This window comes from Lissotriton helveticus, chromosome 5_1, assembly GCF_964261635.1.
Source record: "Lissotriton helveticus chromosome 5_1, aLisHel1.1, whole genome shotgun sequence".
Lineage (NCBI taxonomy): Eukaryota > Metazoa > Chordata > Amphibia > Caudata > Salamandridae > Lissotriton > Lissotriton helveticus.
Window position 1 is genome coordinate 1029938429 of NC_136065.1, and position 25922 is coordinate 1029964350.

Below are 25922 nucleotides of genomic sequence, written 5' to 3' on the forward strand. Positions count from 1 at the left end.
CTGCAGAGAAGGGAAGCTTCAGAAAAAACAGTGATGCATCAGTTCCGGAGTCCTTGGGGAGGTGATGCGACAGTCTGCTGCATGCACAAGAAGTGATGCGTCAAATCCAGACTGTAGGGAAAGTGATGCATCGATTCCAAGATGGTTCTGGTCTGCAGGTGCTGCGTTGGGAAACTTGCGCACAGGTGTTATGCGTGGAAATCTGGATGCGCTGGAGGTCGATGCGGCAGCGGCAAAACAGGCGCTGCATCAATTTCTTCAGCCGCTGTCCCACAATGCATCGATTCTTTTAGCAGCACAGTGGGGCCTCTGTCAGAGTCAGTGTGGTGACCTTGGACTTCAGAGATCGATGCACTGGGCTCGGTGTGTGGTGGATTTTTCTTAAGCATGGGCGCAAAATCCGTTCCGCTCGCGGATTTTGCGGATTTTCGGCAAATTCGCAATCCGCGAATCCCCGCGAATTTGCCGAAAATTCGCAAATCCGCGAGCAGGACGGATCCATTGAGGAAAGTCAGGAAAATGGTCAGGCGATTTAGTCGATGTTTCCTAAGTTTGCCCGGCGTTTAAACGCCTCTAATACCATACGAAGTTATCAAATAAAGAGACAGGCGCTGGAGACAGGAAGACAGGAAACAAGTTTTATTCCGACGGAGCAGAACACATCAGATCGGACAACAAGGTATCGTCTCGAGGTGCTCTCTAACAGCCTCTCTGAGACCTGGCCTTTTATACACTGGTTTACGACATGTGACCGCTCTTTATTACAATAAAGACATTGTGAAGTAATGAAAAAATGACATCCCCGGTACCCCCCAGTTCCGGCTCATTCCAACACGTGGCTACAGTAGAGGTCCTCACCCCCCATACAATAGGAGGGGGCTATCACGCAGCTGAGTGTTCCGCCGATTCCTTTGGAATGTGTGCGCCTGATCGAATCTCAGGGGGTGGGGAAGTCATGATCAATAGTAGCTCCTTTGAAGAGGGGCGAGTGCATACAGTAGTGGCAATAAACTGTATCCTCAGGCCAAGGGATGACCAGCGGTCCGTGCAGACAATCGGGCTCAGAGGAAGGGGTCATCAAAGGAGAGATATTCCATGAAAGAAAGGATCGGTGTGGACAGTCGAGCATAGAGGAAGGGTTTATCAAAAGAGGGGTATTCATGGTAGGAAAGGAGGTGTTGGTCAGGTGCGGGGTGTAATTCCCGGAGACAGAGTCATGCGGAAGAGGAGGGTTCATGACTCGTGCATGTGAGCGCGGGGGCAGCCAGGGTGCATGGGGGATGCTTGCAGGGTCAGGGAAGTGCGCTGATGATCGATCGTGAACAGGGAGACCATGGTACCTAAAATGGCTGTCGTGTATGTTCATACGTGAGTCTGAGGAATGGGCAAGATGGCGCAGATGATGTTCAGTTCACGAACTAAAATTCCACAGTCCTCCCTTTTAACATGTCTCGCCAGCTTGTCAATTCGGATCTATCCCCATAAGACCACGTATTTCTATCTCATAGAGGGGACTCATGTGCTCAGTTCTAAAGTCCAAAGTCTTAGGGCACATACAGTTAGGAATGAGTGAACACAAAGGTGGCAAATATTGAATATCTAAGCAACACCCACACAGTATCATGACTGGTATCAGTATAAATGTAAACAACCTCCATCCCCAGTCCTTCAAAGTGTCCCAAAACCAGCTTCCAAGCGACCATCCTTCTTGCTCCTGGTGAACCTCTGAGGATAGTCTGTGGAGGTGTTCGATTGCTTTGTAGACTGAAGGCGAGTTATCTGGCACGTAGGTGCAACAGCTGGAGCCGATGATGCGGCATGCTCCTCCACGGTCGGCCAGAACCACATCTAGAACAAGGCGGTTCTGAAGAGCCACTAGGCGGACTGCCTGAAGCTCAGCCGTGTTGTTAGCGAGGATGCCAGCCGTAATGTTAATGGTTGTTTCTACTGCCTGAGTCAGATGTCGGATAGCGCGGCCATTTGCCATTGGGCCCCACAGAGGAACAAGTCCTTTCACCGCATCCAGGAACTGTGCTCCGGTGGAGTCGGCTTGTCCAATGTCTCCGGCGCGCTTTTGCCGGTGATGGTAGGCTGGGGCCACATACGTGGGGGGAAGAATGAAGGCGATGTAGCACGTACACCTCCAACCTTTCGGGAGCCAAGTGTAAGCTTTGATGCCACAAACAAAATACATATTCGGAGAAGCAACAAAGGAGGGGGGATCAACTGAGACCAATGTTCTGGTGATACGGCAGGAACTGTGACCCACCAGCTGTGTTCCCTGGCCTTCGAGGCACACGAGACCTGTGACATTAATGACGGACAGGGCCACAGTCAGAGTGGCAGCCGTTCGCTTCCGCAGGTGGGAGAAGGTGGGTCTTGCTGGATTATGGAGCACTTGCATCTCGACTCGTTCTTTGGCAGGGATGTTCATATGAAAGGCGGAACCTGAGGTCACAGGACAAAAGGGGGCAGACGTCCTTCCTGTTTTGTTCAGTCAGAACCCATAGTAGAAGTGTGACACTGTTTGACCAGAAGCGGCGTTGTCCTTGTGGCTTTCCTGCAGGAGGATCAACCAGGTGAGGCAGGAGCCGTGTACTGAGAAAGGAGAAGGGATGAAGGGGATGGAGTGTCCAGTGGCATGCGGGAGCAACCCGCAGATCCAGCAGTTCGTGGCATTTGCAGCAAGGTTGTGCTGGTGCAATAATTGCACGAAGGAATTGTTCCAGAACTCTTTACGCCTTTCTCGGAGCTGAGGCGAAAGGGAGATCAGGTGATGCTCTTTCATGGTGGTTGGCTGTGCAGTGGTCAGCAATATCTGATGAGCGGGTGTGCTGTCCTCCAAGATCCAGAAGGAAGTCATGAGGAGGAGGCAAAGGAGGAAGAGAATGAAGAAGGCGACTGTCTTTGATTTGTGCAAATTGTCAGTCTTTGGGTTCCTGTAGTGGGTATTTCCGGTTGCGTCCATCATCTTCTTGTCTGGCGCTTCCATCATCTTCTTATCTGGCGCTTCCATCATCTTCAAGGTGCTCGGTAGTGGGCAGAACCACAGACTTTGTTTAGCTTCTCTCCGGGTAACCCTTGGTTGTTTTAGGTCACCGTTCTGAGATTTTAACTTAGTCCGTGGTCTACTTAGCCGAAGCTCCCTCCTTTCGACGCAGGAAATACCCTTCCTGGGATGGCACAGTGGGATCAGGGAATTTTGCAAGTTCAAGTGCCTTGGTATCAGGATAGCAGTTCAGTGATGGCCGGTCTTTGTTCAGGAGCTCTTCTTGGGTGTCGACGTTTTCTGTCGTGGCCAGGGTCGAGGAGACCTTCTTGCAGTGGTGGGCGTGCAGCCAGTGCCTTTTCCCCTCTACTCGAAGAGCCGTCCGAGTGGTGATCAGTACTTGCCAGGGGCCCGTCCACCGGGGTTCCAGACTCTTTGCCCGTTGAAAATTCCGGATTAAAACATAATCTCCCGGTTGGATATCGTGACCGGGACCCCTGGAAGCATCGGGGATGGCCTGCTGCACCTGTTGATGAATGACAGACAACGTTTTAGTTAACTTGTATAAATAATCTGACAGCAGGACATCGGGGACGTCGTGAATGGATGTTGGTTTGGGGGCAGTCCAGAGGTTCATTGGTCGCCCAAACACAACCTCGTAGGGGGTCAAGTGGTGCTTAGTGGGAGTGGAGCGCATCGATAGCAATGCCAGTGGGAGGGCATCTGGCCACTTAAGTCCTGTGGTGGCCACTATTTTTGACAGTTTCAGTTTCAGTGTAGCATTGTGTCGCTCAACTAGGCCAGCGGATTGGGGATGGAAGACCGCATGGAACATCTGTTTTACTCCCAGCCCCTTCAAGATTAGTTGGATAACTTCAGCTATGAAGTGGGGGCCATTGTCGCTCCATAAAATTCGACAAAGGCCGTAGCGAGGGAAAAACTCTTTCAGTAGTACTTTGGCAGTAGTCATGGCAGTGTTATCACGGGTTGGATAGGCTTCCACCCATTTGCTGAAGGCGCATACAATGACTAATACGTACTTCAAGCCTTGGCATCTCTCCAGCTGGATGTAATCCATCTGGAGGACCTCAAAGGGGTGATCGGGGATCCCAAACCCTCCCCGGGGTACCACAGTTCCTTTCCCGGGGTTGTGTTGTAGGCAGATAAGGCACTGCTGGACCAGGCGTTTGGCTGAGTCGGGGATTTTGTTGTTGTGCCAGACTTTGGAAATGAGTTCAATCATGGGGGCAGAACCTATGTGTGCAGGGGAGTGTGCCATAGTTAGTATGGGGATCAAGTATGAGTCAGACAGCAACCATTTGTTTGTGTCTTTTGTCCGCCAGCAGCCTTCATCATCCTTTAGACCCACCCGTGCCCACTCGGTCAGTTCGTGAGGTGTGCTGGCCGACTGGATGTCCCTAATCGTTTCCCTAGCGTCAGTCCATTTTTCTGCTTGTGACCTGGTCACATATATGTGTGTCGTCGTCCTATTCTCAGCTGTGGTTCGGGCAGTGATGTCGGCCAGTGCATTTCCCTGTCCAACTAAGTCCGTCACCTTCTTGTGTGCCTGGCATTTGATCACTGCTAATCGTTTGGGGAGGAGGACTGCCAAGAGGTCCATTTTCCAGTGCTGAGCCACTTGAGGTTGGTCTTGTTACTGGGAGCTGAAAAAGCTTGAAGAAACAAAGAACATCCACGCATTGCCCATTCCTCAGACTCACGTATGAACATACACGACAGCCATTTTAGGTATCATGGTCTCCCTGTTCACGATCGATCATCAGCGCACTTCCCTGACCCTGCAAGCATCCCCCATGCACCCTGGCTGCCCCCACGCTCACATGCACGAGTCATGAACCCTCCTCTTCCGCATGACTCTGTCTCCGGGAATTACACCCCGCGCCTGACCAACACCTCCTTTCCTCCCATGAATACCCCTCTTTTGATAAACCCTTCCTCTATGCTCGACTGTCCACACCGATCCTTTCTTTCATGGAATATCTCTCCTTTGATGACCCCTTCCTCTGAGCCCGATTGTCTGCACGGACCGCTGGTCATCCCTTGGCCTGAGGATACAGTTTATTGCCCACTACTGTATGCACTCGCCCCTCTTCAAAGGAGCTACTATTGATCATGACTTCCCCACCCCCTGAGATTCGATCAGGCGCACACATTCCAAAGGAATCGGCGGAACACTCAGCTGCGTGATAGCCCCCTCCTATTGTATGGGGGGTGAGGACCTCTACTGTAGCCACGTGTTGGAATGAGCCTAGCAGTGGAGTTCAGTGAAGCTGGTGGTGAAGTCTTTGTGTCCCTGAGACTTCAGAACAGGAGGCAAGAGCACACAAGCCCTTGGAGATTGCTTACAAGAAGGTTCACATTAAAGTTCCAGTCTTCGTCCTCTCCTTGGCAGAAGCAACAGCTGCAGACCAACACAGGAAAGAAACATACAGAAAAGGGGCAGTCTCCTCCTCACAGCTCTTCATCTCTTCTTCCTTGGCAGAGATTTTACTTGATTCAAGAAGTAATCTAAAGTTCTGGGGTTTAAGGTCTAGTACTTGTATCCCATTTTCTCTTTGTAGTCTTTGTTTCAAGAGTGTCTGAGTTCAGTAAAAACCAGTTCCATCCTCCCTAGTCCAGCTTCACTACAGGAGGTGGAGACAGCATGTCAAGAGCAGACACAGACTATTTACATGTTAGTGAAAGCTCCTCCCACCACTCTAAATGCAAGAAAGGTCTATTCAGCCTGCCTATGAGTCACCCAAGAAAGACAGAACACACCTCAACCCCACTTGTGACTGATTAGACAGTGAGTATACAAACAGGCAGAGGCAAACAGGATGGTCAAACAAAAAAATGCCCACTTTCTAAAAGTGCCAATTTCAACCACACAATTTAAAAACCACCTTTGCTAAAAGATGTTTTATTAATTTCTGAGCTCAGGGAACCTAAACTCCATTTCTCAATCTTTTCTCAATTGAAAGTTACACTTGTAAAATGTTACAAGGCAGCTCCATGATCACCTATGGGAAAGGCATGAAGAACTGTAATCTTCATTCTCAGGGGTCTCACTAATACAATGAACTTGGCACAGAAGCTGAAATATGAAAAAACATCTTTATTACACTTAATTAAGTGAGACTATATCACACAGGAGCCTTAGCAACTGAATGAGGCAGTCTAAAGAGTACAGAACACAGAGGCCTTTAATAAGCTTAGGGTTACAAACTCAGCACAAAAGTAAGGGGCAGTCCTAGCTTTTGCAAGCATGCAAAATACCTAATATGGACATACAAGATCTGCAAAATATTAGCCAATAGGAAAACATTCAGAACAAGGCATCATGTAACCAGACGTCCCCCTTAAGTGTGTTTCTGCCCAACCCATAAGTCAATCAATTACAGCACCTATAGGTCAATCAGTAATGGCAGAACATGTCTGTATGCAGTTAGGCCAGCTGGTGTCTGAGATTGGTTTTTAAAACAAAGACAGAGGGGGTTTTCAACACGTTGCAGTCCAAAGGGCAGAGACACTTCATGAATAGAGCAGCCTGTGTAAAGGCAACGCAAAATGATGACAAATGTAAGATGGAGTCAAAATTAAAGAACCTCAGACCCTCCTTTTGCCATTACACAGGCAAATCCTAATTCATTGCTAGGTGAGCATTCTACTCATTTTATAAAAACAAGAATATGCAAGCTATCAGCAGGAATACAAAGAGAACAAAGCATTTAACATTTAGATAACAGAAGAAAGTAATGACCACTATTACAAACAGGTTTATCATTTTTTTCACAACCCTAGGCAAAAGCAAACCCTAAAATTATTTTGCAAACATTTTCAGGGCTCCTAGTTATTTCAGCGACTATTGACAATGCCAATAAAACAATAAGAATCAGTCTCCAAACACCCATTTTATGCAATCGCACAGGAAGTACCCAGAGTCCGTCCAAGCCTCTCTGGCAGGCTTCTATTGTCCATCAAATCTGTTTCTGTTGTTTTCTTCCGCATGGGCCTCTTGATTCAGGCCTTTCATGAACATGGTGCTTCTTAGTATCCGTTGGAGTGCCCTCCTGGCAAACACTCACAGCTCACTTAAAAGTCTCAATGTCTCAATGCAGTGCACCAATATTTCCTGTGCTGCAGGCACTACAGATATTGTGCTCTTCGTTAGTCATGGGCACAGATCATCTCATGCAGACCCAAGTACTATTAATCGGGAAAGAGCAACAGACTTTTACACTCAGCAACACTTTCAGGCTCCAACACTCTCATTTCAGTGTCAGAGGATGCTCAGGCTGCTCTTTCATTTAATCATAGGTACCACAATGTAGTGCCTTTTGCCAATCTTCGATCCTCCGGTGCACTGCCTTTCCGTTGGAGCAAAGAAAAGGGTGTGTGTGTGGCCAAAACTCAGGCCAAGGGGCTCAAGGGACTGCACACTGTCAGAGGTTACCAGCACATGACAGGTGGAAAACTGAAGCCTCAAAACAACAGGGATCCTTCTCTTTTGCTCCTCCTTCTTTTCTGATGTTCAACGCCTTCTGATGAAGCAAGCACAATACTTTGGAGATACCACTGATGGCACGCTGGCGATCGATGTCCAGTCTTGTTACTTTTCTGGGTGCTGGGACTTTTCATCTATAGCTGTCACTGATGGGATTGTGGGTGAGTTCCACAGGTTATTATGACTTTATCCCGCAGAACCTAGTGACGTAGGAAATGGGACACAGTTGTTAGTTTCCTTCAATTTAGTACAAAAACTGTTCATTGTTTTTAACAAGGGGACTGTAAGCAGGTGGCCTGCAATCTTCAAAGGAGTGGTCATACGCCATGGGAATACAAAGACTAAGGCAATAGGCAAAACAGTTCCTCTAGCCTCTTCAATTGGGTTTTCCATGTGAGAGCATATCCTCTACCATCTAAGGGTAGATAGCTACATGGGAATTCTATCTGAATGGATGTCCTCACACATAGTGGCATCGTGTAAAGGGGTAAACCAATTTTTTTCTCTCAATTATTACATATAGGTGTTCCCTAATTCCTTATCTAGAACATCTAAAAAGAGAAATTAGCATAATACAGATTATCAGGGACATGTAGATACCTCCCTTTTAATAACTGTGCATCAGGTGCACTATGCAATACACAGGCTAATGATCAAATGTGGAAACAAAAGACAAGAACTAGAGAGTCCTGGTATTTCCATTATTTGGAACACATCTAATCCACCAAAAATTAAAGCAGCAGAAAAAAGGAACTAAAAACCAAATTAGAATAGGCATTGAATTTGTCATATCAAAGAAAAACATAAGGTGTCTCCTATTGAGGTGGAAAACTTGTCTTACTATAGTATTGAGTCAGTTATCCAGTCCATCACTACCCTGACAGTCAGAATGGAAAACATCAAAGTAGGCCTATAGAAAAGTCTTGAAAACCAGTCTGGTCATACAAAAGGAATAAATGAGCTGACCGGTGAAAAGAATACGAAAAAGGGAAATGTGAGTAGGACACAGCTAAAATCCCCAATAACTAGGCACAATGCAACATCAGTCAGGGGAGAAGCGGCAAATGAAAAATCTATAGGAAGAACCAGAAATTACTCGGGTGATAGTCAAGTTTGTGACATAATGCCAAGAGTATGGGTGATGCACAAAAGTCAAAATAGTACACAAATTTCAACTCTACCGCTGGCCCCTACACCATATACGGTAATCTCAGCTAATGTTCCAGTTCCTTTTTCAGGGAAAAAATGAAAAGTTTAGGTCACGTTTAGCAAGAGCCACAAATCTATAATTTCATCCTTAGGTCCAATCAAGGAAACATAAATCTAGGGCTGCCTGTTCCTTAAGGGAAGAGGACAGTATTGTGACTAATTGCAGGTGACACACTTTGATCCTGTATATCTCTGTTATTTTTCTTCAATACCATTATAGCCAAAATAGACATGCACTGGTGAAGTGTTGTCTGTCTTGTTCACAGCATGAAAAATCATATCTGTGAAATTTAGCATCGGCGCAAATTCACCCAACTGTTGTGCAGCGATATACATCGTCATGTAGAACCTTCACAACACAGGTGAACTTGTAATAGTATCTGAAGCAGCAACATAAAACAAAAACATGCATAAAATAAAAAAATTAAAAAACGCACATGTCAAGCCATCAGATATACTTGCTGTATATCAAGCACAAAAAGCATAGACAAAACAATAGCATATGTAAATAAGCGGTGACACACAACACTATTGCATGCACTTTATGCACTGTGAACCTGCAGCCCAAAACCCAATATTCGGGCCTGCTTAATTTGTCAGGTTTAAAATCCTCACCCTCCTTTTGACAGCAGATCACCAGTTAGCGGAGATTTGGCTGTCAAACACAACTTACTGTGTCGCTTCTGACACACAGGACCAGCAGGAACAATTCATAAAAGGATAAAATGCAAAAATATGTAAAACGCACGAACATTTCTTTTCAAAAGAAGTCATAATAAAAAAAACACATCTTTTTCAACATACTGCTGACACTGCACATAACACACACAATATCAACTGTAACCAACCATCTTTTGAAAACATGCTAAACCACCTTAATTTTTATTTTCAAAAATAGATTTCTTTCACAGACACTCTTCGTGTCCCGTGCGCCAACCACCTTTGAGGCCCTGCTTTTCCAAGCAATGATTTCTCCATCTGTTTACACTTACTCCTAACTCCCACCTCACTGACCTTAAGGTCAAAATCTGCCTTGCGGGCTCCTCAGCCCTCTCCCTCTTCCTTACTCTAAGGCTGACAAAAATACAAAAAGCCTTCCCAACTCTTTCTAACCTGCAATAACCAACCCTATTTAAAAACACATGATATATATTACTCCTGTTAGCGGCTCCAATTCTTTCTATACTTAGATTATTAAAACAGTTACTGTGAATAATTCTCAGAACATAATAACACACATACCAGTTTTTAGAACAAATGCTTGTTTGCAATGGTACTCATTTCATCAACCTTAAATGGATGAACGTCTCAGTTAGGTCCAACCAAAGATAAAACCTTCCACCCTGATTTTAAACTCAAACCTCTGCACCGGGCGCATTGGCTCACTGAGCCATTTAAAAGCAAACCCAAATGGTAACAACCTGCAAATTTGTATTATACCTAAATGTATGCATTTACTGAAGCCTAAAGCACTTTAAAGCTATTGTAAATGGCAAGAATGCCCAAATTTTACCCAAATTTGACTTTGATATTTGGGGCACTTAAAAATAAATATCCTATAATTGTGATACATATTAATCATCCTCAGAATGTTCTTTACAAATTGCAGAGATTGGACATTAGACATATCTCATGCAAATCCTGAGAAAAATGAGTTTTTCACGCCTGCGCCAAGTGAAATTCTATATGCTAATGTCCTCATTATGCAGTGTAACACAACTTAAATTAAATTATAATGCTAGGAGGTCACAGTATAAGTATTAAGCTTCATGAATAATAAAAAACGAATTTTGTAGCACTTATTTTTAATAAATATTTTGCTTAATTAATAATTATTTTTAATAAACCCAATCATTTTTGATAATTCCACATATTAAGGTTCTGTAATTCCTCGAATCTGACTTCATTTACTTTTTTTTTTTTTACTCTGTGCCACGAAGGCCTGCAAAGGCAGCCTGGCGAACAAGGTGGCCCGGCCTCCCCAAGTCATGTACACATTAACCAGATTTACTCTGAAATGAACTGTAAGAAACTGATCTCTTCACCTGAAACTGACCCCGCAAAGCCAATTTCCCTGATTGATCTTTCTCTGAGATTGCCAATCAATGTTCAAGACATCGTTAACTTTTTAGTTTCCTTGCACATGCCTTATCTTGCTTCAGCATCTGTTACTGTTTCTTTTTAAAAAAAATGTTTATTCATTACATAGGTTAATTATTATTTAGCAACAGAACCAAGAAAATGCTTAGAGAAATGCTTAAACAGAGGAAAACCCTTAATTGAAATGTCTTCCTATAATACAAAATAATGAACCTTAGTTTTGGAACCTTTTTGAAACGACGTTCTGAAATGCAAAGATTCACCTCTGCAACTGAGGGCGAAGTCCTGGCTTGAGTAACTATTCCTGTTTATTCTGTGACCTACAAAAACAACTGCTCTTTGCTCAGAGGTAATAAAAGTTCTCCGCTCAGTATTAACATGAGCACAGTGGCAATCTTTTTCAAACTAAGACACATCAATGCGTATTCTATAATATGCGTTTGAATTCAGCAAAAATTTACTTCAGCTGAAGTGTTTGCCTGTTAATATCTAACACAATGTATGTAAGTAAAAAAATACTATAAGTTTTTTTTCTACAAAATACACAATTTCGATTTTGAGGCTTTTTTATTCCTAGTGAATGTGAATTTAAATTTTAGTTTTTAAGCATTTAGACATTTTGCTTAATAGACTGAAAACATCAAGAAAAACCACGAACAGACATTGAGCTCATTTCAGACATAAACAGAAAAGGGTCAAACACTCAGGACACACAATACGGCGCGCTTTAGCCATTTATTTCGTAAATAGCGCCATCGCTATTCACTTACAGAAATTGCACTAATGGGAAAACCACATAGACATTTAAACACATATTTAACCCACATATCAATACTCAGAACAAAAACAAAGGACAGCCCACAGACTGTACTTAAACCAAACCATTTGTAAATACTAGTTGTAAGTCATATTTACAAGAAACGCTTCTCAATTGTGTTCCAAAAGACTGCAAAAACAGCCCAACAGACTGATGTATGTTCAAGAAGCGAAAATACACTCAATTCACTAGCTTTGGCTGGCAGAACACCAAAAATCGCTCTGGATATCTTCATTCATGAAATTGCACAGAACAAAGGATCCTTGTATGTATTATGTCCATATTTTAATTCCCTGGGGATACAGAATCACCAAGGAAGAAATATGTTTGTATTCATAAACCTATTTAGGTATTCCTTCTAGGAGAGCCGGCTAATTAATTTCACATCACACCATGGTACCTTCCAAATAAAGCAACACATTCTTTGATGTGAGCTTGAAACAGGCATGTCAAAAATATTGCAGAATATACAATATTATACCCCAAGTAGTGCTTAAAGTACTCTTCGTACGTGCACCGTTCAAATTTTATACAAAGTAGAGAAAAGTCTCCTCATTACCTGCCTACACAAATTGCAATTCGCATATACAAACCTATACAAATCCAAAGTTGGCCAACACAAATTCCAAAATTCCAAAGCTACAGTAAGCGTTACTAAACTACCTTACGTTTACCAATCAAAAGGTTGTCCAAATTCTAACTGCCAAGTTCTAAATGACCTAACGGTCCTTTTTTAGAATACTCACGCCAAAAAGGTTCTCAGTCAGGAGTGACATCATGTGGAGGATCAAAATCAGGAAGATCAGAAATATACTGAGCTGCAAAGACAAAGAATCCCCAGAATCTCCGTGCACAGAGTACTTTTCTTAGAAGAGTCCTGTCCTGTCCTCCTCAGTAGATTTCAGTCTCCTGACAAGATCACTCCTTCAGAAAGTCACTTCTCTGATGAGGCCCGCGTTGTTTGGCGCCATTTGAAGAACTGTAATCTTAATTCTCAGGGGTCTCAGAAATACAAAGAACTTGGCACAGAAGCTGAAATATGAAAAGACATCTTTATTAAACTTAATTAAGTGAGACTACGTCACAGAGGAGCCTTAGCAACTGAATGAGGCAGTCTAAAAAGTACAGAACACAGAGGCCTTTAATAAGCTTAGGGTTACAAACTCAGCACAAAAGTAAGGGGCAGTCCTAGCTTTTGCAAGCATGCAAAATACCTAATATGGACATACAAGATCTGCAAAATATTAGCCAATAGGAAAACATTCAGAACAAGGCATCATATAACCAGAACGTCCCCCTTAAGTGTGTTTCTGCCCAACCCATAAGTCAATCAATTACAGCACCTATAGGTCAATCAGTAATGGTAGAACATGTCTGTATGCAGTTAGGTCAGCTGGTGTCTGAGATTGGTTTTTAAAACAAGGACAGAGGGGGGTTTCAATAGTTGCAGTCCAAAGGGCAGAGACACTTCATGAATAGAGCAGCCTGTGTAAAGGCAACGCAAAATGATGACAAATGTAAGATGGAGTCAAAATTAAAGAACCTCAGACAGCCCTTGAATAGTGAAAAACGAAATGCACTGTACTTCACTATCAGACAGCGGCCGCTCCAATGCAAGAGCGGAGGGGAATCGCCCCTCTGGGTCAGAGCCAGCAGATGAAAAATAAAACAATATTTTACCATTGTTTTAGTTTTTAGCTGCTGTCTCTGAGGCGATACAAAAGGGGATGATGGACGGAGCGTTTGAGCAAATCAAACACTCACCCCCAGTCAACTGATCTGGGTTTAATCCATCAGCATTCTTTAGCCCACTCAGCCACCCCATTTCAGACATGGCTATATGCAAATCAGTCTGACCCTGTGCCTCATGGGAACAGTCCAGCCCGAACTGCCAAGCCATGTCTTCCATGGACCGGAAACAAGCATCCTGGGACCGGTTTCGGATTCATAATCCTCATTAGCCAGGCTATCTTGAATCCAGTGGCCAAGTGAGCAAGGGACTCACGTCTGAGCATTCCCTGCCACACTTAGGGCGAACAAAGCGATATAAAAGGGGATGATGGATGGAGCGTTTGAGCAAATCAAACACTCACCCCCAGTCAACTGATCTGGGTTTAATCCATCACCATTCTTTAGCCCACTCAGCCACCCCATTTAAGACATGGCTATATGCAAATCAGTCTGACCCTGTGCCTCATAGGAACAGTCCAGCCCGAACTGCCAAGCCATGTCTTCCATGGACTGGAAACAAGCATCCTGGGACCGGTTTCGGATTCATAATCCTCATCAGCCAGGCTATCTTGAATCCTCGGAAGCTTGTTTCCGGTCCAGGGAAGGCATGGATTGGCAGTTCGGGCTGGACTGTTCCCATGAGGAACAGGGTCAGACTGATTTGCATATAGCCATGTCTGAACTGGGGTGGCAGAGTGGGCTAAAGAACGGTGATGGATTAAACCCAGATCTTTTGACTGGGTGTGAGTGTTTGATTGGTTCAGATGCTCCGTCCATCACCACCCCCTTTTGTACCGCTTTTAGCCGCCATAAGTGTGGCAGGGTATGCTCAGACGTGAGTCCCTTGCTCACTTTGCCACTGGATTCAAGCAAGCCAGGCTAAAGACGGCTGTAATGCCAGAAACCGGTCCTCGGAAGTTTGTTTCCGGTCCAGGGAAGGCATGGCTTGGCAGTTCGGGCTGGACTGTTCCCATGAGGAACAGGGTCAGACTGATTTGCATATAGCCATGTCTGAACTGGGGTGGCAGAGTGGGCTAAAGAACGGTGATGGATTAAACCCAGATCTTTTGACTGGGTGTGAGTGTTTGATTGGTTCAGATGCTCCGTCCATCACCACCCCCTTTTGTACCGCTTTTAGCCGCCATAAGTGTGGCAGGGTATGCTCAGACGTGAGTCCCTTGCTCACTTTGCCACTGGATTCAAGCAAGCCAGGCTAAAGACGGCTGTAATGCCAGAAACCGGTCCTCGGAAGCTTGTTTCCGGTCCAGGGAAGGCATGGCTTGGCAGTTCGGGCTGGACTGTTCCCATGAGGCACAGGGTCAGACTGATTTGCATATAGCCATGTCTGAACTGGGGTGGCAGAGTGGGCTAAAGAACGGTGATGGATTAAACCCAGATCTTTTGACTGGGTGTGAGTGTTTGATTGGTTCAGATGCTCCGTCCATCACCACCCCCTTTTGTACCGCTTTTCGCCGCCATAAGTGTGGCAGGGTATGCTCAGACGTGAGTCCCTTGCTCACTTTTCCACTGGATTTAATCAAGCCAGGCTGAAGACGGCTGTAATGCCAGAAACCAGTCCTCGGAAGCTTGTTTCCGGTCCAGGGAAGGCATGGCTTGGCAGTTCGGGCTGGACTGTTCCCATGAGGCACAGGGTCAGACTGATTTGCATATAGCCATGTCTGAACTGGGGTGGCAGAGTGGGCTAAAGAACGGTGATGGATTAAACCCAGATCTTTTGACCGGGTGTGAGTGTTTGATTGGTTCAGATGCTCCGTCCATCACCACCCCCTTTTGTACCGCTTTTGGCCGCCATAAGTGTGGCAGGGTATGCTCAGACGTGAGTCCCTTGCTCACTTTGCCACTGGATTCAAGCACGCCAGGCTGAAGACGGCTGTAATGCCAGAAACCGGTCCTCGGAAGCTTGTTTCTGGTCCAGGGAAGGCATGGCTTGGCAGTTCGGGTAGACTGTTCCCATGAGGCACAGTGTCAGACTGATTTGCATATAGCCATGTCTGAACTGGGGTGGCAGAGTGGGCTAAAGAACGGTGATGGATTAAACCCATATCTTTTGACTGGGTGTGAGTGTTTGATTGGTTCAGATGCTCCGTCCATCACCACCCCCTTTTGTACCGCTTTTGGCCGCCATAAGTGTGGCAGGGTATGCTCAGACGTGAGTCCCTTGCTCACTTTGCCACTGGATTCAAGCAAGCCAGGCTGAAGACGGCTGTAATGCCAGAAACCGGTCCTCAGAAGCTTGTTTCCGGTCAAGGGAATGCATGGCTTGGCAGTTCGAGCTGGACTGTTCCCATGAGGCACAGGGTCAGACTGATTTGCATATAGCCATGTCTGAACTGGGGTGGCAGAGTGGGCTAAAGAACGGTGATGGATTAAACCCAGATCTTTTGACTGGGTGTGAGTGTTTTTATTGGTTCAGATGCTCTGTCCATCACCACCCCCTTCTGTACCGCTTTTGGCCGCCATAAGTGTGGCAGGGTATGCTCAGACGTGAGTCCCTTGCTCACTTTGCCACTGGATTCAAGCAAGCCAGGCTGAAGACGGCTGTAATGCCAGAAACCGGTCCTCGGAAGCTTGTTTCTGGTCCAGGGAAGGCATGGCTTGGCAGTTCGGGCTAGACTGCTCCCATGAGGAAAAGGGTCAGACTGATTTGCATATAGCCATGTCCGAACTGGGGTGGCAGAGTGGGCTAAAGAACGGTGATGGATTAAACCCAGATATTTTGACTGGGTGTGAGTGTTTGATTGGTTCAGATGCTCCGTCCATCACCACCCCCTTTTGTACCGCTTTTGGCCGCCATAAGTGTGGCAGGGTATGCTCAGACGTGAGTCCCTTGCTCACTTTGCCACTGGATTCAAGCAAGCCAGGCTGAAGACGGCTGTAATGCCAGAAACCGGTCCTCGGAAGCTTGTTTCCGGTCCAGGGAAGGCATGGCTTGGCAGTTCGGGCTGGACTGCTCCCATGAGGCACAGGGTCAGACTGATTTGCATATAGCCATGTCTGAACTGGGGTGGCAGAGTGGGCTAAAGAACGGTGATGGATTAAACCCAGTTCTTTTGACTGGGTGTGAGTTTTTGATTGGTTCAGATGCTCCGTCCATCACCACCCCCTTTTGTACCGCTTTTGGCCGCCATAAGTGTGGCAGGGTATGCTCAGACGTGAGTCCCTTGCTCACTTTGCCACTGGATTCAAGCAAGCCAGGCTGAAGACGGCTGTAATGCCAGAAACCGGTCCTCGGAAGCTTGTTTCCAGTCCAGGGAAGGCATGGCTTGGCAGTTCGGGCTGGACTGTTCCCATGAGGCACAGGGTCAGACTGATTTGCATATAGCCATGTCTGAACTGGGATGGCAGAGTGGGCTAAAGAACGGTGATGGATTAAACCCAGATCTTTTGACTGGGTGTGAGTGTTTGATTGGTTCAGATGCTCCGTCCATCACCACCCCCTTTTGTACCGCTTTTAGCCGCCATAAGGGTGGCAGGGTATGCTCAGACGTGAGTCCCTTGCTCACTTTGCCACTGGATTCAAGCAAGCCAGGCTGAAGACGGCTGTAATGCCAGAAACCGGTCCTCGGAAGCTTGTTTCCGGTCCAGGGAAGGCATGGCTTGGCAGTTCGGGCTGGACTGTTCCCATGAGGCACAGGGTCAGACTGATTTGCATATAGCCATGTCTGAACTGGGGTGGCAGAGTGGGCTAAAGAACGGTGATGGATTAAACCCAGATCTTTTGACCGGGTGTGAGTGTTTGATTGGTTCAGATGCTCCGTCCATCACCACCCCCTTTTGTACCGCTTTTGGCCGCCATAAGTGTGGCAGGGTATGCTCAGACGTGAGTCCCTTGCTCACTTTGCCACTGGATTCAAGCACGCCAGGCTGAAGACGGCTGTAATGCCAGAAACCGGTCCTCGGAAGCTTGTTTCTGGTCCAGGGAAGGCATGGCTTGGCAGTTTGGGTAGACTGTTCCCATGAGGCACAGTGTCAGACTGATTTGCATATAGCCATGTCTGAACTGGGGTGGCAGAGTGGGCTAAAGAACGGTGATGGATTAAACCCATATCTTTTGACTGGGTGTGAGTGTTTGATTGGTTCAGATGCTCCGTCCATCACCACCCCCTTTTGTACCGCTTTTGGCCGCCATAAGTGTGGCAGGGTATGCTCAGACGTGAGTCCCTTGCTCACTTTGCCACTGGATTCAAGCAAGCCAGGCTGAAGACGGCTGTAATGCCAGAAACCGGTCCTCGGAAGCTTGTTTCCGGTCAAGGGAATGCATGGCTTGGCAGTTCGAGCTGGACTGTTCCCATGAGGCACAGGGTCAGACTGATTTGCATATAGCCATGTCTGAACTGGGGTGGCAGAGTGGGCTAAAGAACGGTGATGGATTAAACCCAGATCTTTTGACTGGGTGTGAGTGTTTTATTGGTTCAGATGCTCTGTCCATCACCACCCCCTTCTGTACCGCTTTTGGCCGCCATAAGTGTGGCAGGGTATGCTCAGACGTGAGTCCCTTGCTCACTTTGCCACTGGATTCAAGCAAGCCAGGCTGAAGACGGCTGTAATGCCAGAAACCGGTCCTCGGAAGCTTGTTTCTGGTCCAGGGAAGGCATGGCTTGGCAGTTCGGGCTAGACTGCTCCCATGAGGAAAAGGGTCAGACTGATTTGCATATAGCCATGTCCGAACTGGGGTGGCAGAGTGGGCTAAAGAACGGTGATGGATTAAACCCAGATCTTTTAACTGGGTGTGAGTGTTTGATTGGTTCAGATGCTCCGTCCATCACCACCCCCTTTTGTACCGCTTTTAGCCGCCATAAGTGTGGCAGGGTATGCTCAGACGTGAGTCCCTTGCTCACTTTGCCACTGGATTCAAGCAAGCCAGGCTGAAGACGGCTGTAATGCCAGAAACCGGTCCTCGGAAGCTTGTTTCCGGTCCAGGGAAGGCATGGCTTGGCAGTTCGGGCTGGACTGTTCCCATGAGGCACAGGGTCAGACTGATTTGCATATAGCCATGTCAGAACTGGGGTAGCAGAGTGGGCTAAAGGATGGTGATGGATTAAACCCAGATCTTTTGACTGGGTGTGATTGTTTGATTGGTTCAGATGCTTCGTCCATCACCACCCCCTTTTGTACCGCTTTTGGCCGCCATAAGTGTGGCAGGGTATGCTCAGACGTGAGTCCCTTGCTTACTTTGCCACTGGATTCAAGCAAGCCAGGCTGAAGACGGCTGTAATGCCAGAAACCGGTCCTCGGAAGCTGGTTTCCGGTCCAGGGAAGGCATGGCTTGGCAGTTCGGGCTGGACTGTTCCCATGAGGCACAGGGTCAGACTGATTTGCATATAGCCATGTCTGAACTGGGATGGCAGAGTGGGCTAAAGAACGGTGATGGATTAAACCCAGATATTTTGACTGGGTGTGAGTGTTTGATTGGTTCAGATGCTCCATCCATCACCACCCCCTTTTGTACCGCTTTTGGCCGCCATAAGTGTGGCAGGGTATGCTCAGACGTGAGTCCCTTGCTCACTTTGCCACTGGATTCAAGCAAGCCAGGCTGAAGACGGCTGTAATGCCAGAAACCGGTCCTCGGAAGCTTGTTTCCGGTCCAGGGAAGGCATGGCTTGGCAGTTGGGGCTGGACTGTTCCCATGAGGCACAGGGTCAGACTGATTTGCATATAGCCATGTCTGAACTGGGGTGGCAGAGTGGGCTAAAGAACGGTGATGGATTAAACCCAGATCTTTTGACTGGGTGTGAGTGTTTGATTGGTTCAGATGCTCCGTCCATCACCACCCCCTTTTGTACCGCTTTTGGATGCCATAAGTGTGGCAGGGTATGCTCAGACGTGAGTCCCTTGCTCACTTTGCCACTGGATTCAAGCAAGCCAGGCTGAAGACGGCTGTAATGCCAGAAACCGGTCCTCGGAAGCTTGTTTCCGGTCCAGGGAAGGCATGGCTTGGCAGTTCGGGCTGGACTGTTCCCATGAGGCACAGGGTCAGACTGATTTGCATATAGCCATGTCTGAACTGGGGTGGCAGAGTGGGCTAAAGAACGGTGATGGATTAAACCCAGTTCTTTTGACTGGGTGTGAGTGTTTGATTGGTTCAGATGCTCCGTCCATCACCACCCCCTTTTGTACCTCTTTTGGCCGCCATAAGTGTGGCAGGGTATGCTCAGACGTGAGTCCCTTGCTCACTTTGCCACTGGATTCAAGCAAGCCAGGCTGAAGACGGTTGTAATGCCAGAAACCAGTCCTCGGAAGCTTGTTTCCAGTCCAGGGAAGGCATGGCTTGGCAGTTCGGGCTGGACTGTTCCCTTGAGGCACAGGGTCAGACTGATTTGCATATAGCCATGTCTGAACTGGGATGGCAGAGTGGGCTAAAGAACGGTGATGGATTAAACCCAGATCTTTTGACTGGGTGTGAGTATTTGATTGGTTCAGATGCTCCGTCCATCACCACCCCCTTTTGTACCGCTTTTAGCCACCATAAGTGTGGCAGGGTATGCTCAGATGTGAGTCCCTTGCCCACTTTGCCACTGGATTCAAGCAAGCCATGCTGAAGACGGCTGTAATGCCAGAAACCGGTCCTCGGAAGCTTGTTTCCGGTCCAGGGAAGGCATGGCTTGGCATTTCGGGCTGGACTGTTCCCATGAGGCACAGGGTCAGACTGATTTGCATATAGCCATGTCTGAACTGGGGTGGCAGAGTGGGCTAAAGAACGGTGATGGATTAAACCCAGATCTCTTGACTGGGTGTGAGTGTTTGATTGGTTCAGATGCTCCGTCCATCACCACCCCCTTTTGTACCGCTTTTGGCCGCCATAAGTGTGGCAGGGTATGCTCAGACATGAGTCCCTTGCTCACTTTGCCACTGGATTCAAGCAAGCCAGGCTGAAGACGGCTGTAATCCCAGATACCGGTCCTCGGAAGCTTGTTTCCGGTCCAGGGAAGGCATGGCTTGGCAGTTCGGGCAGGACTGTTCCCTTGAGGCACAGGGTCAGACTGATTTGCATATAGCCATGTCTGAACTGGGGTGGCAGAGTGGGCTAAAGAACGGTGATGGATTAAACCCAGATCTTTTGAATGGGTGTGAGTGTTTGATTGGTTCAGATGCTCCGTCCATCACCACCCCCTTTTGTACCGCTTTTGGCCGCCATAAGTGTGGCAGGGTATGCTCAGACGTGAGTCCCTTGCTCACTTTGCCACTGGATTCAAGCAAGCCAGGCTGAAGACGGCTGTAATGCCAGAAACCGGTCCTTGGAAGCTTGTTTCCGGTCCAGGGAAGGCATGGCTTGGCAGTTCGGGCTGGACTGTTCCCATGAGGCACAGGGTCAGACTGATTTGCATATAGCCATGTCTGAACTGGGGTGGCAAAGTGGGCTAAAGAACGGTGATGGATTAAACCCGGATCTTTTGCCTGGGTGTGAGTGTTTGATTGGTTCAGATGCTCCATCCATCACCACCCCCTTTTGTACCGCTTTTGGCCACCATAAGTGTGGCAGGGTATGCTCAGACGTGAGTCCCTTGCTCACTTTGCCACTGGATTTAAGCAAGCCAGGCTGAAGACGGCTGTAATGCCAGAAACCGGTCCTCGGAAGCTTGTTTCCGGTCCACGGAAGGCATGGCTTGACAGTTCGGGCTGGACTGTTCCCATGAGGCACAGGGTCAGACTGATTTGCATATAGCCATGTCTGAACTGGGGTGGCAGAGTGGGCTAAAGAACGGTGATGGATTAAACCTAGATCTTTTGACTGGGTGTGAGTGTTTGATTGGTTCAGATGCTCCGTCCATCACCACCCCCTTTTGTACCGTCTCTGAGGCAGCGTATGTAGGGAGGGCTGGGACTGGGTCGTGCCATGGGAGGGGTGAGGAGGAATGTTGTACACTTCTAAGTGTGCATGTCTGTTTGGCCTGCTGTCCTAGGCCAGCCAAACAGACATGCACACTTAGGTTTCTCTAACCCGGCTGAATTCTACAGCAGAGTTAGAGAAAGCACAAACTCTGTGCCTGCGCTGAGCGTAAAACCAGCCTGCTTAGGCCGATTACGACGCTACTCTCATAGTATAGGAGAAGCGTCTGGATTGGATGGGGAATCTGTTGTCCCAGGAACTGTCTGGAGCAGCAAAACTGTGGAGCACCAAAGCGCGAGGCGGCCGCAACAACAGGTACATATTTTTATTCAAACCCCCTTACCCCGTCTAAAGCTCCTGCTGCCCTGCCGCTCTGCCACTCCATAGTGGCAGTAGCCACGACTGCTCTCAAGCAAAGAAAAACACACCAGCAGATGTCCTACCTTTCACATGCACTGTACTCTGCCCATGGGGCTAACTAGGGCCTACCTTAGGGATGACTTATATGTACTAAAAGGGGTGTTTAGGGCTTGGCAAGTTGGTGCACTTGCCAGGTCGACATGGCAGTTAAAAACTGTGTGCACGGACATTGCAGTGGCAGGTCTGAGACACCATTAAACGGCTACTTTTGTGGGTGATGCAGACCCACTCCTAGCATTTGATTTACAGGTCCTTGGCACATCTGTGCACATTACTAGGGACTTAGTAGTAAATCAGATATGCCAATCGTGGATACACCAAATCCATAACACACTTTACGTGGACAGCATATGCCCTTCATTGCTGATAAGCAGTGGTAAAGTGCCCAGAGTCCTAAAACCAACACAAAAATGGGTCAAATAGAGGAAAACAAAAAGCAAAAAGTCTGTGGGGAAACCCACTAAAAATGCCAGGTCTAACAAGCACATTGTATTGTATTGTAATTTCATTTATATAGCACTTACTACCCCCAACAAGGCTTCAAAGTGCTTTTTTGGTGACCAGCACACTACTCCGGAACACATAAAGTATTAGTGTTGAATTTGTATAGTGAAATATGAAAGTAATTTGAGTGGTGGATAGGTTAGTCTGTTATTTGAATTCAGAAGGGTAGCGGAGGGATCGAAGAGTGAAATAGGTTTGCATTTATATAGCGCTCGTTACCCTTAATGGGGTGTTGAAGTGCTTATTTGGGGATTAGCACGCTACTCTGGAACTCATAAAGGATTAGTGGTGATTTAGTATAGTGAAATATGAAAGTAATATGAGTGGTGAATATTAGTCAGTTATTTGGATTGAGAAGGATAGTGGACGGATATAAGAGGGACAAAGGTTTGCATTTATATAGTGCTTTTTACCCCTGATGGGGTGTTGAAGCACTTTTTTGGCGAGTAGCACGCTACTCCGGAACCCATAAAGGATTATTGTTGAATTAGTATAGTGAAATATGAAAGTAATTCAAGTGGGTGATATGTTACTCAGTTACTCGGATTGAGAAGGGTAGCGGAGAGAAAGGAGAGGGTAAAAGGTTTGCATTTATATAGTGCTTGCTACCCCTGATGAGGTGTTGAACTGTTTTTTCGGCGAGTCGCACGCTACTCTGGAACCCATAAAGGATTAGTGGTGAATTAGTATGGTGAAATATGAAATTTGAGAAGAGGATCTGTTAGTCTGTTATTTTGATTGAGAAGGATAGTGGAGGGATAGAAGAGTGAAGGATTTAGACTTTTTTTGGGAGGTCATAGCAGTAGGCTTGGGATGAGTAAAAAGGGATGCGGAGGGGAAGAGTCAGAGGGAAGTTTATAGTAAAAGATGTGCCAGATGATGCAAGGAGGAGAAAATTAGGGGAGAGTCTAGAACGGGTTATTTTGGCGATCATAGTAGTGGTATGGGGTTTGGGATGAATGAGAGTGGATGTAGTGGATATATTAATAGAGGTATAGGGTAAGAAATAGGGTAGTGTATTGAAAAGAGTGGTAGAAAGAGGTTTGAGATGAGTCAGAGTGTTGAGGTAGAAGATATATTGAGTGATGTATATGGTGAGAATAGGGTAGTGCATTGGATATGCTGGATTAGAAGAAATTAATAAATATATAGATCCATAAGTATATATATGCATAAAGGAAGGAAATATATGTAGATTAAAGATATTGATAGAGGTATAGGGTGAGAAATAGGATAGTGTATTGGAAAGAGTAGTAGATAGAGGTTTGAGATCAGTCAGAGAGTTGAGGTAGAGGATATATTGAGAGAGGTATAGGGTGAGAAATGGGGTAGTGCTTTGTATGCTTTTTTAGGAGAAAAGTAATAAATATATAGATCCAAGTACATGGAAGGTATATAGATACATAAAGGAAGTTAGTATGTGGATGTGGGGGAGTCCCCAGGACCAGCCCTGCTCATGACAAGAGAACATCGCTGCCTACAATATGGAGTCCTTACCTTATGCAGGACAAGGATATCTCCGAAACGATGCCGCTTATGGAAGCCTCTCTCCCCTCCTCCTGCAGAACACCGGAAGTAACTCGGAAGAGGTCGTACATTGGGAAGGCGGGACGGGAAGCCACATGGTCCAATCAGGAGCACTGGCAGACGGTCATGATGGGCAGAAAAAGGATGGACACAGCACGGAAGGTGCCCCAGCTGAGGAGAATCCAGGACATGACGGCCAAGAGAGCGAGACAGAGTCCAGGAGTAACACCGACGCCGGAGAAGGATAAATCAAAGGAGAAGCCGCCGAGACGTGGAGCGAGGAGTGGTGGTTCCCGGAGGACGTATGAGCCACCACAACTCAGGAGAGTTTGGCTCACAGCGGTACGTGAACGGGACCTGGGACTGAGGGGAGGATAGTGTAACTGAGGGAAGGGGTGGGACACGGGTGTTTAGGCAGAGCGCAGTAGCCCCATAAGAGCGTATACTAAAAAGCACAGCAAGCTCCGCTATTTTATTGTGTCAGGTGGTTACAGAACTCGAGCCTTTAGCCTGTTTTTCCCTTCCCCTGCACTTCCCTTAACTTCCTCGTTTTTGAGTCTTCTAAACACCTCCCACAACTTGTCCACTTTTTATTTCCACGGTGGGGTTTTGGTGATGGTACCTACACATATAAAGGACCGTATATTGACCGCTACTTTTCTTTTCTTTTTCTTTGAGTCCATTCCGGGACCCCAGCAACCCTGCAGAAATCTGTAATAGGTTTCTGGAGCCCACCAAGCCCGGTAGGAACCCGTAATAGGTTTCTGGAGCCCACCAAGCTGGTAGAAACCCGTAATAGGTTTCTTGATCACCACAGAGTTGTTGAAATCCGAAGAAAAGCATCAAGCCATTCCAGTCCTGGGAAATCTGCCTTCATTCTACTCGTCTCTTCCTTTCTTGCTTTTGAAACCTTTTTTTTTTTTAAGCCAATAACTGTTTATGCCACTAACCGTGTGTTTCCAAGTTTGGCAATTACTTTAATAAAACCCCAATATTGAACACATACGGCCTCCTCACTTCTGCTTCCGACCATCCCTCCGACAGTGTAGATTAAAGATGCATTAGATACACTCTGGTTTTCAAGTGTTGTTGTTCTTAAAACCTTTTTTTTAACATCATTATTCCACATGTTTATACAAGCAATACACATATATAGGTACATATCTTTGATACAAATAAATGTTTATATACAGAGGGATATGCTGTATATTTCTGTTTGTGTATGGTGTTTATGTGGGGAAGAGCCAATTCTTGAGTAGTTTTCTGAAGATATGGTGGCTGTCCATCATGGAGTTCCCCCAACCCACCAGCGAGTCCACCGACATCCCTCCCTTACAAGACCTCTGCAACAAACTCAGCACCTTTTCCACCAAAAAATCAAGAGCATCTACAACAACTTCGATGAAGACAACCAACACATTGAACCCTCACCAACCACCCCTGACACCCTGAAGCCAGCGATTGACAACTAGACAACCCTCCCCACCGAAGATACACCAAAGACGATGAAGTCAATCCACTCTGGAGCCCCCACGGACCCCTACCCCCACCACATTTTCAACAGAGGCGCCTACACCATCGCACCCATGCTGTACAACACCATCAACCGCTCCCTGGCAACCGCCACATTCTCCGATGACTGGAAACACGCCGAGGTCAGCCCCATTCTGAAGAAACCCTTGGTGAACCCCACCGACCTCAAAAACTACAGACCCATCTCCCTGCTCCCATTCCCAGCGAAAGTCATTGAGAAAGCCTCACAGCCAACTCGCCACATTCATCGGAGTGCACAACATCCTCGACTCCTCCCAATCCGGCTTCAGAAAAAAAACGCAGTACGGAAACCGCCCTCCTCGCTTCAACAGATGACATACGCACCCTACTGGACAAAGGAGAAACAGCAGCCCTCATCCTCCTCAACCTCTCAGCGGTGTTCAACACAGTCTCTCACAGCCCCCTAATACACAGACTCCATGACGCAGGGATCCATGACAAGGCCCTCAACTGAATCTGCTCCTTCCTCTCCGGCAGAACACAGCGGGTCAGACTCCCCCCTTTCCTCTCCTACCCTACCACCTGCCGAGTCCCCCAGGGGTCCTCCCTCAGCCCTACACTCTTCAACGTCTACATGGCTGAACTCACCCCCATTGTCAGAACCTACGGACTCAACATTGTGTCATACGCAGGCGACACCCAACTCATCCTCTCCCTATCCAACGAATCCAATACCGCCAGACACAATTTTCGAGAAGGCATGGAAGCCATTGCC